General features: G+C 44.0%; 1 protein-coding gene across 2 annotated transcripts in view; it reads left to right on the top strand.

Annotated features, from left to right (window-relative positions):
* Positions 1-2,573: 2,573 nt before the first annotated feature.
* Mbtps1 (membrane bound transcription factor peptidase, site 1) overlaps positions 2,574-10,631 on the top strand; it is a 70,979-nt gene continuing 62,921 nt past the window's right edge. The window contains exon 1 of one of the 2 annotated variants that reach the window (XM_045154123.1): positions 2,574-2,724. The gene's annotated coding sequence lies outside the window, so the exon portion shown is untranslated. The remainder of the gene's footprint in view (positions 2,725-10,631) is intronic. The other variant, XM_045154129.1, reaches the window with a different exon arrangement.

Raw genomic sequence — 10,631 nt, 5'->3', positions numbered from 1 at the left:
GTATGAAAGCTAGTTGCAGTGGGTTCAAGAAAGTGCGGGGAGGAGAACAGAGGAAAGAGCAAATAGCTTTGAGCAATCTTTTGTTTTGCCAACCTCTGAGACAAAGTGTCCTTACATTTGGGAACTACATGGTAAGTGGTGTGTCCTCAGTCCTCATGGTTGATGCCCTCCAAAACTTGTCTCCTATAATCGGCTCATGACAGTCCCTGAGTTATGACCTAGGTAGTCCCATGTATAATTTTTAAAATATTTTTTTTTATTTGACAGAAAGAGGGGTAAAGAGAGAAAGAGAATGAGAATGAATGAGCGCACTAGGGCCTCCAGCCACTGCAAGTGAACTCCAGACACGTGTGCCTCCTTTGTGCATCTGGTTAACATGGGTCCTGAGGAATCGAACCTGAGTCCTTTGGCTTTGCAGGCAAACGCCTCAACTGTTAAGCCATCCTTCCAACCCCCATGTATAATTTTTTGACTTGACAATGGTGTCAAAGCTGTATAGAGTAGAAACTATTTTGAGCTCTCATCATGGTTTCATGCTTTCCTTGCTGGGCAGTGGTAGCAAGCTGCATCTCCATCAGCCTCATGATTATAGTCACCTCTTTGTATCTGGGATTGTGTCCAGGAGCCATGTGGGGACCCAACATCTACAGATGCTCTATAAAATGACAGTATTAGCCTGTACATAACCTTCTATGCACTTTATGTCATCTTGACATTACTTATAATAACCAATACTATATAAACACTTAAGAAAAAAAAGTTGAGGTAGGGTTTCACTCTAGACCAGGCTAACCTGGAATTCTCCATATGGTCTCAGGCTGGCCTTGAACTCGTGATGAGCCCCTACATCTGCCTCCTGAGTGCTGGGATTAAAGGCATGTGTCACCACACCCAGCAAAAAAGTTCTGTATTGTGCTTTTCAGGGACAAATGGCAAGAAAGTTAAAAAAAAAAAAAAGCATGTTCAGTGGTGCAGATACATTTTTTTCTCCTAATATTTTCAATTCCAGCTTGCTTGAGTGGGTGGAACAGAACCCACAAATAAGGAGGGCCAACTGTATAAAGTAGATGCTGTGCTAGGTAATTTTGCCCAGCTGCAAGCTAATAGAGTATTCTGAGCAATTTATGTTGTTCAGTGCATTAGGCATATTAAGTGCATTTTCAACTTAGGAGAGTTTCATTTTACAATAGGCTAAGGAGGCTGTAACCCCACTGTAAGACAAGGAGCATCTGGATTGGCTGGGCTTTTAGTTTTTGAGGAACCACTATTTATGTACAGCAAGGAAAGGCCAGACCTGAATTCAGTAGGTATGCCCTGTAATTCCTGTGTGTGTGTGGAGAGGGGGGAGGTGGTTGTAAGATGGAAGGAGAATAAGCTTTAGAATACAATCTGTGCAAAAGTAGCTTTCAGTGCAACCTCACCCTCAGGCTGAGGGCACTTTATAAAACCAGCATCATGGTAGCTAACCAGTGTGCAGGTCAGGTTCTGGGGGATGGGAACATCAGCCAGAGGCGAAGACAACCCTGACATGTTGCAAACTGCTGCTGGGCCATCCCCTCACTGGTATGGGTCAATCAGTGCAGCAGCATACTCAAGGCTGGGGTGCAGTGAAGTCTTCCTCATTGGTAGGTCACAGTTACATCTGGGTACGGGATGCGTTTGGCATGGTCCTGGAAGACATTGAGCTACATGGTGTCATTGTCCATTAGAACTATCCAGCTATATTTATTTAAAGGCATAGCTACACAGGGCTGTTAAAGAACCTTGGTCAATATTAATGTACTACAAGTTAGACTAGCATGGTTAAAGCATTATGCAGTAGCAGAAGGAAGTGCTTTGAAGATGCACAAATAGAAGTCAAAAGTCTCTGAAAGTTCATAAAATCCTATGAGCTTAAGTCAGGAAATGCCTTGAAAGTCTTGAAGTATCATTCACTGAATCATATCCAATGATTTAACACCCAGTAAAGATGTTAGTAACTCTTGCTTTTTGGGTGAGGAAGGTGAGACACAAAGAAAAACAATTTGCTCACGATTGCAAATCAAATGCCTGAAACAGACATAGTATTTTTGAGATTCAACAAAAGACCCATCACTGTTCTGCCTTGTAGCACATCACTGTCTAGGACCATTACCTGAACACGCTTGCTGTGTCCTGGGTTGTGCTGTGGGCCAATTCAGCGTTTGGGCTCAAAACAACACTTCATCCTAGTTATCTAAGCCTCTCAGGTAGGCTTTTGGGCAGGCAAACTTCACATTGATTGTTCGAAAAGGTAAGCATCTGGCCCAACAAAAACTATTTGTTTCTCAAAGCATAGGCGCCCATGGCACTGGCAAGTGTAACCTGAACCATCAGGACGCGCTCTCAGCCGGGAGGTTTAGGCGGGATTAGAACCCCACCCAACTCAGTAACTCAAAGGCCGGTGGGTGATCCTTTGCCAGCCCTTCACACCCCCTTGATTCTTACCCCGCTCCCGGCCCAGTGCTGCCAGATATCGCGAGATCTCTAGCCATCCTCCCGGCGCCTCTGGGCGACAGGAGCGCGCACGCAGGCCTCGGGCGCGCGGCACGCCGGGCCGACATCTCCGCCGTGGGCGTCCCGGCTCCAGTGGTGCAGTCTCGCGAGATTTGCGAGTAAACAGCCCCGAATGGAGAGCCGAGGCGTGTTCACGGCTGAGGCGCCGTTACTCCGGGCCTGCCGGCTCCGAGCCTAAGGCGGCCACAGGTACGTCAGCCGCTCGTGCCGGGTGCCCTTAGGCCGCACTGGCCCCGTCGTCCTGCGCGCCCCGCGAGCCGGCCGGTCCCGAGGCCCGAGGTCGGCCAGATCCCAGCGTTCCCGCAGTGCGGCGTCTGGCCGCTGGACAGCCGCCCCCTCGGGCGGCCGGAGCCCGAGCGCGAGCCCCGCGGCCGCACACCCGGCGGGACCTCGTGCCGGGGCGTGTAGTCTCTGGCGCGGAGAACGAGGGTGCCGAGCGCCTCCGGCCAGCCTCGGGGTCCCTCCGTGGGTGACCCGCAGTGTGCACGCCGTGCTGCTGCGGCCTCGACGCCGACGAGCACCGCAGTGCCGTTCCATTCTGCGGATCTCTAGGGCCCGACCAGCCGCCACGCCGCGGGGCTGCCTCCCGAGACCGACCTCCGGACGCCGGCGACGTGTTGTGTGCAGGGCTGACCCCTTGCTGTCGCGAGAGCCCCCGGGAATCTGGGCCTGTTTGTGCCTATCACGTTGCAGTTGTGCGCTCTAGAATCCGAGCCGTACTTTCCGATGACAGCGGAGGAAGCCCTCGCGGCATGTTTTTTTTCAGGAGACTAGCCTCTTGGTGGAACTATGCTAGTAAGCCCCTAAGTTCTGGGTCTAGGTTTGCGTGTGAATAAAAGGCGGGACGCGGAGAAGAGCAGCTCTTTACATTTTTTTTTAACCCTCAGAATCTTTTACATTTATTTACTTTTTACTTTTTTTTTTTTTTTTAAAAGAAGGTCTTAATGCAGCCCAGGCTGGCCTCGAACCTGGGCTGGCCTTGAAAGCCTGATACTCTTGCCTCCACTTACCGACTCCTGGGGTTACAAACAGGCACTACTATGCACGCCTTATTTTTATTATTTATTTTTTAATAATATGTGGGTATTGGGGAATCAAACCTAGGCCAGCAGGCTTTGCAAGCAAGAGCTTTTTTTTTAACCACTGAGCATCTGTCTGACCCTATTCACAAATTCTCCTGTTTTGCGAATACTATCCAATAGCTTTTAGTAACAAACTATGGAAATGAAAGTATAGTCTTTTTAATGGTTTTTAGAACACAGCTGTTCAGTCAGCCCCCAAATCCACTTTTAGACACCTCACCCTCCTGAAGACCCGACCCTTGGGACACTCTTGCAGTCAGTACTATTTCTAGCCTAGCGATCACCATTTTAGGTCTTAAATTTGCAGAAGCTTTGCATAAAAGTGACCTTTTGTGTCTTGTCCCTTTTTTTCTGGCCACAGTTTTCAGTGTTCATCTACAGTGTAGCAACGTCATTCCTTTTCATGGCTGAATGATACTGGGTTGTATGGACAGCCCAGGTTTCACCATTCATATGAAACATTTCTTTTTCTGCCAATAAAATTTTATGCTCCAGTATGTGACCCAAGGCACTGTGGAGCTGTTTATTAGGGTTGGGAGGTGGTGTCTGACCCATTAGGATGCTGCTGTATTCTCAAAATGTCCTCATGAAGAATAATTGCTTGTTTTCTTCTAACAAGGGTAAATTCTAATGCAGTGCTGGCAGAACCTTCCAGTTACCTCAGAGTGAAAGGATGTGTTTTCTAATCAAGAGCTTTTTCTCATTACCTTACCAGTCATGGGTTCTCTGATTCTGTTTTCTGTCTGTCTGTCTGTCTGGGGGTAGGTAGTCCTTGGACTGCTGCCTTTGTATTTTTATGCCACCAGAGTGTCACGGTTTACTAGAGTAAGAAAACTGGGAAGACTGAAGCCAAAGGAAAGTGTGTGTCTCACTAGGGTTTTCAGTGGGTTCTTTGGTGTATTTGCAGCTTGCCTGTCCGTGGGGAAGGACTTTGTTTGTTTGTTTGTTCGTTTGTTTGTTTTTACTTTTATTTCTGGTTTTTCAAGGTAGGGTCTCACTCTAGTCCAGGCTAACCTGGAATTCACTAAGTGGTGTCAGGGTGGCCTTGAACTGAGTGCTGGGACTAAAGGGTTGCACCACCACGCTCGGCTTTTGTATTTATTTATTTATTTTGGTTTTTTTTGAGGTAAGGTCACACTCTAGCCCAGGCTGACCTGGAATTCACTGTGGAGTCTCATGGTGGCCTCAAACTCCTTCTACCTCTGCCTCCCAAGTGCTGGGATTAAAGACGTGGGCTACCATGCTCGGCTTTTTGTTTTGAGTTTTTTAAGGTAGGCTCTCACTCCAGCCTAGGTTGACCTGGAACTGACTATGTAGTTTCAGGGTGGCCTCAAACTCATGGCAATCCTCCTACCTCTGCCTCCCAAGTGCTAGGATCAAAGGCTTGAGCCACCATGCCTGGCCTTTTGTTTTTATTTTTTGAGGTAGGGTCTCACTCTAGCCCAGGCTGACCTGGAATTGATTATGTAGTTACAGGCTAGCCTCAAACTCATGGTGATCCTTCTACCTTGGCATCCCAAATGCTAGGATGGTTAAAGGTGTGTGCCATCATGCCTGACCAGGAATTTTATTTTTATTAGCAACTCATGAGCACTCGACCTTTAGCAGGTGGCATAAAGTGGTTTAGATCCCAGCCCTCCAAAGTACTCATAATAGGAGGCTAGACCTTCCCTTTTGGTGTTTGGGTTGGGACAGGGTTGAAGACAGTATGAGGGAGGCAGGTTACAGAGGTGCTAAAGGTTTGTAGTGTCCCAGTGTGTTTTGACATGTTGCAGAAACCTATTAACTAGATTCATTAATCCTGATGGCATTATTTTGCTGAAAGGAATTAATTTAAGAATGGAGAAGGTTGTAAGTTGGGAGATGCCTGCTATATGGCTGGTAACTGCTAGATGACCAGAGAATAAAGGGGGGGGGGTGCTGCTAGGAGCTGAGAGCAAATATGTGAAGGAGCAGGTAGTAACAGCTGAGGACCAAGGGTTCTCTGTTCACATATGAGACTGATGGATAGCATGTGCCAGCAGAATGGTCAGCCAGGCTTAACTATACATCTTTATTTTAAGGTAGTGTGCTCTGGCATTGCTTAATTGCCAGCCTGTTAAACAGTGGTAATCCAGCCAAGTATGTAATTACTTAGGAAAGCAGGGGTTTTCCAGCCAACTTTTAATTAAATTGGATAGTGTCCTATCATGGTTTAAGCAGTTCAGTCTTTTCTGGAGTTATTTCAGTAAACCAGTTTATTAAAAAGCAAGGCATAGCAGCATAATTATATGACTATATGGTACAAGTTATTTCCTCTCACCTGAATTATGTTTTAAAATTATTCTTAAGAAAATAATTTCAGATGTATTTTAGTTACTTCCAGAAGTATGATGTTTGTGATGCTCCCTTTTTAAAAATATTTATTTATTTATTTGCAAACAGAGAGAGAGAAAGAATAGGCACACCAAAGCCTGTAGCTGAACTTCAGATGTATGCACTACTTTGTGCATTTGGCTTTACATAGGTACTGGGGAATTGAACCCAGGTTGTTAGGCCTAGCAGGCAAATCACTTTATCCACTGAGTCATCTCTCCAGCCCCTTGGGATATTTTCTTATTAGGAAAATTATAAGTAGAGTTGCAAGGTACACTAGTAGCTTGCACAAGTATGTATTTCCTCTGTAGTGTCTCCCCTTTACCTAGGATTTGGGCTATCTTGCATTTAGTGTTTGATGTCTAATTTGTCTTTTTCTTTTTTTTTTTTTTTCTTTTTCGAGGTAGGGTCTCACTGTAGCTCAGGCTGACTTGGGATTCACTATACAGTCTCAGGGTGGCCTCAAACTCACAGCAATCCTTCTACCTCTGCCTCCTAAATGCTTGGATTAAAGGCATGTACTACCATGCCTGGCTGAATTTATCTTTTGATTACACCTATAGTAAAAGTGCAGTCAGGGCTGAAGAGATGGCTTAGTGGTTAAGGTGCTTGCCTTTGAAGCCTGAGGACCCAGGTTCGACTCCCTAATACCCACATAAGCCAGATGCACAAGGTGGTACATGTGTCTGGAGTTGGTTTGCAGTGGCAGGAGGTTGTAATGCTCTTATACTCTCTTTCTCTCCCTCTCTGTCTCTCTATCTCTCAAATAAATAATATTTTTTAAAAAGTACAGTCACATTTATGGAAATACCATCATTTAGACCATCCCTTTTATGGAACAATATCCAGGTCTTGTCATACAGCTCATAGAAATTAAATCTCATCAGCACTTGGAGGAGCCAAAGGCAGCCTAAGTAGCGCCTAGGAATGAATGAAGATAAAAAATATTTTGGGGAGGAAGTAGTGAGAAGCTGCATGTTCTTGAAGGGTGTTTGAAGGGTGTTTCTTCTTTTGGCAAGAAGGTGGCTAAAGACAGATTTTTGGGTACAACTTCTAGTAGCTGACACTCTTTTAGCTCACTATGTGTATCAAAATAAGTTGATAACACATTTGAATTTTTGTGCTACTGTCTTACCTGAAAACAACCTTTTGTAAATAATGATTTGAAGCCAGATGTAGTTAGTGGTGCACGCCTTTAATTCCAGCACTCAGGAGGCAGAAATAGGAGGATCACTGTGAGTTCAAGGCCATCCTGAGACTAATAGTCAGCCTGGGCTAGAGCGAGACCCTATCTCAAAAAACAAAAACAAATTTTAAAAAGGTTTATTAAAATATATAATAATATGGTCTATCTCATTATTAAAAAAGAAGCTCTTTGTAAACATTTTGTAACCATTGTCATCCTGCTGGAAGGCAGAAGCAACTGTTACCATTTGAGTTTATGTATTTCAGTGTTGTTTTCCCCTGTGCAGATAGATAAGGTTTTTGCTTGTTTACTTTTGTTTTTATTTTTCCAGTACTGGGGATTAAACCCATTGCCTTGCATATGATATGCAAATGCGCTACCACTGAATTATATCCTAGCCCAGATAGTTTTTTAAAGCCAGAAATTAGGCCATTTGGTATATATATTTAATATTCCATTAGCCTATTGTAACACTCTATGTAAACAGTGGCATACAATAACACTCATTTCCTGTTTTACAGTTTTAGAGGTCAGAAGTCCAAAATAAGTCTCACTGGGCTAAAGTCAAGGTGTTGACAGGGCTGGTTCCTTCTAGAGGCTCTAAGGAGAGAATCCAGGTCCTTTCTGTCTTCAGAGACCACTTGTGTTCCTTGGCTCCTTCATTTCCTCACAGTACTTTAACTCCTTGTTTCTGTCACCCCATCTCTGAACCACCCTCATAGAGACCCGTGTAGTGACACCTGATCAATTGGGTAGTCGAAGGTCCTCTCCCCAACATCAAATCCCTAGTGTGGTCCTGTGGGCCAGGTGGTCCCTTTGTCCATATACACTCACACCCATAGGTTCTGGGTATTAGGGTGTAGACATCTGTGGGGGACCACAGGACATAGTTTGAAATTGCTGCATGGCATTTGGTGGTATGGGTGAACCATAATTATTTAGCTGTCCCCTATTATTGCATGCTTGGATGGTCTTTAATTTTTTCCAATTATAATCTTTTACTATGTATTCTCAGACATAAATCATTGTGTACTTTCAGATTTCCATATGTTGAAGTGAATTACTGGGGGAAGTTTTAGAAAAGTAGGCTCTTACCCTCAGAGGAATAAGACCTCTGGAACCAGACACCTAAATTCCCCACTGTCTGGACTGGCAGGGATGGGGAGTAGGACAGGGGCTTGCCTCTTTTGGGCTTCAGTATTCTCAGCTGAAAACAGGGACAATAATAGTTGTTGTGAGGATTATATGAATTAATATACATGGAAATCAATTAGAATAGCACCTGGCACCTAATAAATGTTCAGTAAGGCATTACTGGATTTATTAGAGCTACAAGCTTTTTGTGTACTTTTGTTTGTTTTGGGGGCCATGGTCTCACTCTAGTTCAGGCTGACCTTGAATTTTGTATACATTTTTAAGGGTTTCAGTGCATGTTGGCAAATAGCTATTCAAAATGGTTTTAAGAATATATATATTCCTAGTATGGGTACAGTGGCTCACACCTTTAATACCAGCACTCAGGAGACAGAGGTAGGAAGATTGCCATGAGTTCAAGTCTACCTTGAGACTACATAGTGAATTCCAGGTCAGCCTGAGTTAAAGTGAGACTCTACCTTGAAAAACCAAAAAAACCAAAAAAGAATATATTCATATATATATATTCACTAGTAATATGAGCTTACTTACTGGCTTTTCTAAATTATTTAGCATATTTTTAAAAAATATTTTATTATTTATTTATTTTGAGAGAGAAAGACACACACACACACACACACACACACACACACACACACACACGGGGGGGGGGGATGAAACAGAGAGAGAATGGATGCACTAGGGTCTTCAGCTGCTGTGAACGAACTCCAGATGTGTACGCCCCCTTGTGTTCATGTGCAACATTTCACGCTTGCGTCACTGCATCTGGCTACATGGGACCTTGAGATTTGAACATGAGTTCTTAGGCTTTGCAGGCAAGTCCTTTAACTGCTAAGCTATCTCTCCAGCCCAGCATGTTTTTATTACATACTAGGTGCTTCAACTCTTTCCTGTAAACATGCTAATTGATTTTTTATAATCTTTTTTTTTCTTTTTCGAGGTAGGGTTTTGCTCTAGTCCAGGCTGACCTGGATTTCACTATGTAGTCTCAGGGTGGCCTCGAACTTATGGCTATCTTCTTCTCTCTGCCTCCCAAGTGCTTTTTTATAATCTTAATAATACAAGCGCTGATGTTAATTTTAATGGAAATATTTATTTATTTGAGAGAGAGAGAGCACGCGCGAAAGAGGAAGAGGCAGATAGAGAGAATGAGAGAGTGGGCATGCCAGGGCCTCCAGCTACTGCAAGGGAATTCCAGACGCATGTACCCCCTTGTACATCTGGCTTATGTGGGTCCTGGGGAATGGAACCAGTGTCCTTTCACTTTGCAGGGAAACGCCTTAATCAGAGCCCCAGAAACTTTTTGATTGACTCTTTCCAGAAAATCTGTCAGTTTCTAAGGATGGGAGATGCAGTGGGTCCTCCATGTCCCAGTCCTACAACCACAGACTTCACCAGTCACTGATTGAAAATATTCAGGAGAAAATTGTATCTGTAACTGAACATGTTTGTTATGTTCATTGTCATTCTCTGAGCAGTGCAGCACAACCATTTATCTAGCATTTAAACGGTATTATAAGTACTCTATGGTAATTTAGAGTATAGGGGTAGATGTTCATAGCTTATAGAAATAAGGATTTGAAAATCCTTAGAGTTTTGGGGGGGCCCTGGAATAATTCCTAGTAGATATAAAGAGATAGCTAAGCTTTTCACGTTGGCTTGGTTCTATCATACGATTGGCATGTTTGGGTGTCTTTCTGTATTAGAATTGATGGGTGTAAAGTTGCTTTATAGAATGGCCTTTGGTTTGGAGTCCTCTGATGGATGTTTCCTTGTGATTTGACTACAGCTGTGCTTCTTTGGAAGGAACCCCAGAGAAGTTAAGCTTGTTTCTTCCCAGTGGTTCTGCTCTGATAGACGTGGGCCCATTTGTCCTGTGGCTCATTGAAATGTGATAAAGTTACTCTGTCCCTCTATAATATGCATGTTATCGAGAGGCATTTTGAGACTATGTAAATATCCTGTTCTTCCTCACACTTGAAACAGACTTATTTATGTCCTTATGGACTATTAACCTATTTCGAATTTTCAGTGAGTTGGCATATGTTCCTCATTATGCATTGTTATGTTCAGATTATCTCAGACTTGTCTAATGGGACCCCCTCCATTCTGCCTTGTGATGATACATTCCCATTCTTGAGTACTTCCTCATTGGGTACAAGGGTGCTCCCCACTCATCTTGTTCTTCCTCTCCCCATTCTTGAGTTGTTTTTTCTTCTGGATCCTGGCTTCTTTCTGTGGAGAATGGTATTTAGACAGCCACTTGGGCACAAAGTGGGCTTCTTATAATTGTGGTGGTACAGGACACTACTTACTGC

This window comes from Jaculus jaculus, chromosome 1 (assembly GCF_020740685.1).
Source record: "Jaculus jaculus isolate mJacJac1 chromosome 1, mJacJac1.mat.Y.cur, whole genome shotgun sequence".
Classification (NCBI taxonomy): domain Eukaryota; kingdom Metazoa; phylum Chordata; class Mammalia; order Rodentia; family Dipodidae; genus Jaculus; species Jaculus jaculus.
The sequence above is the reverse complement of the archived record's forward strand: the minus strand, read 5'-3'. Positions and strand labels throughout refer to the sequence as shown.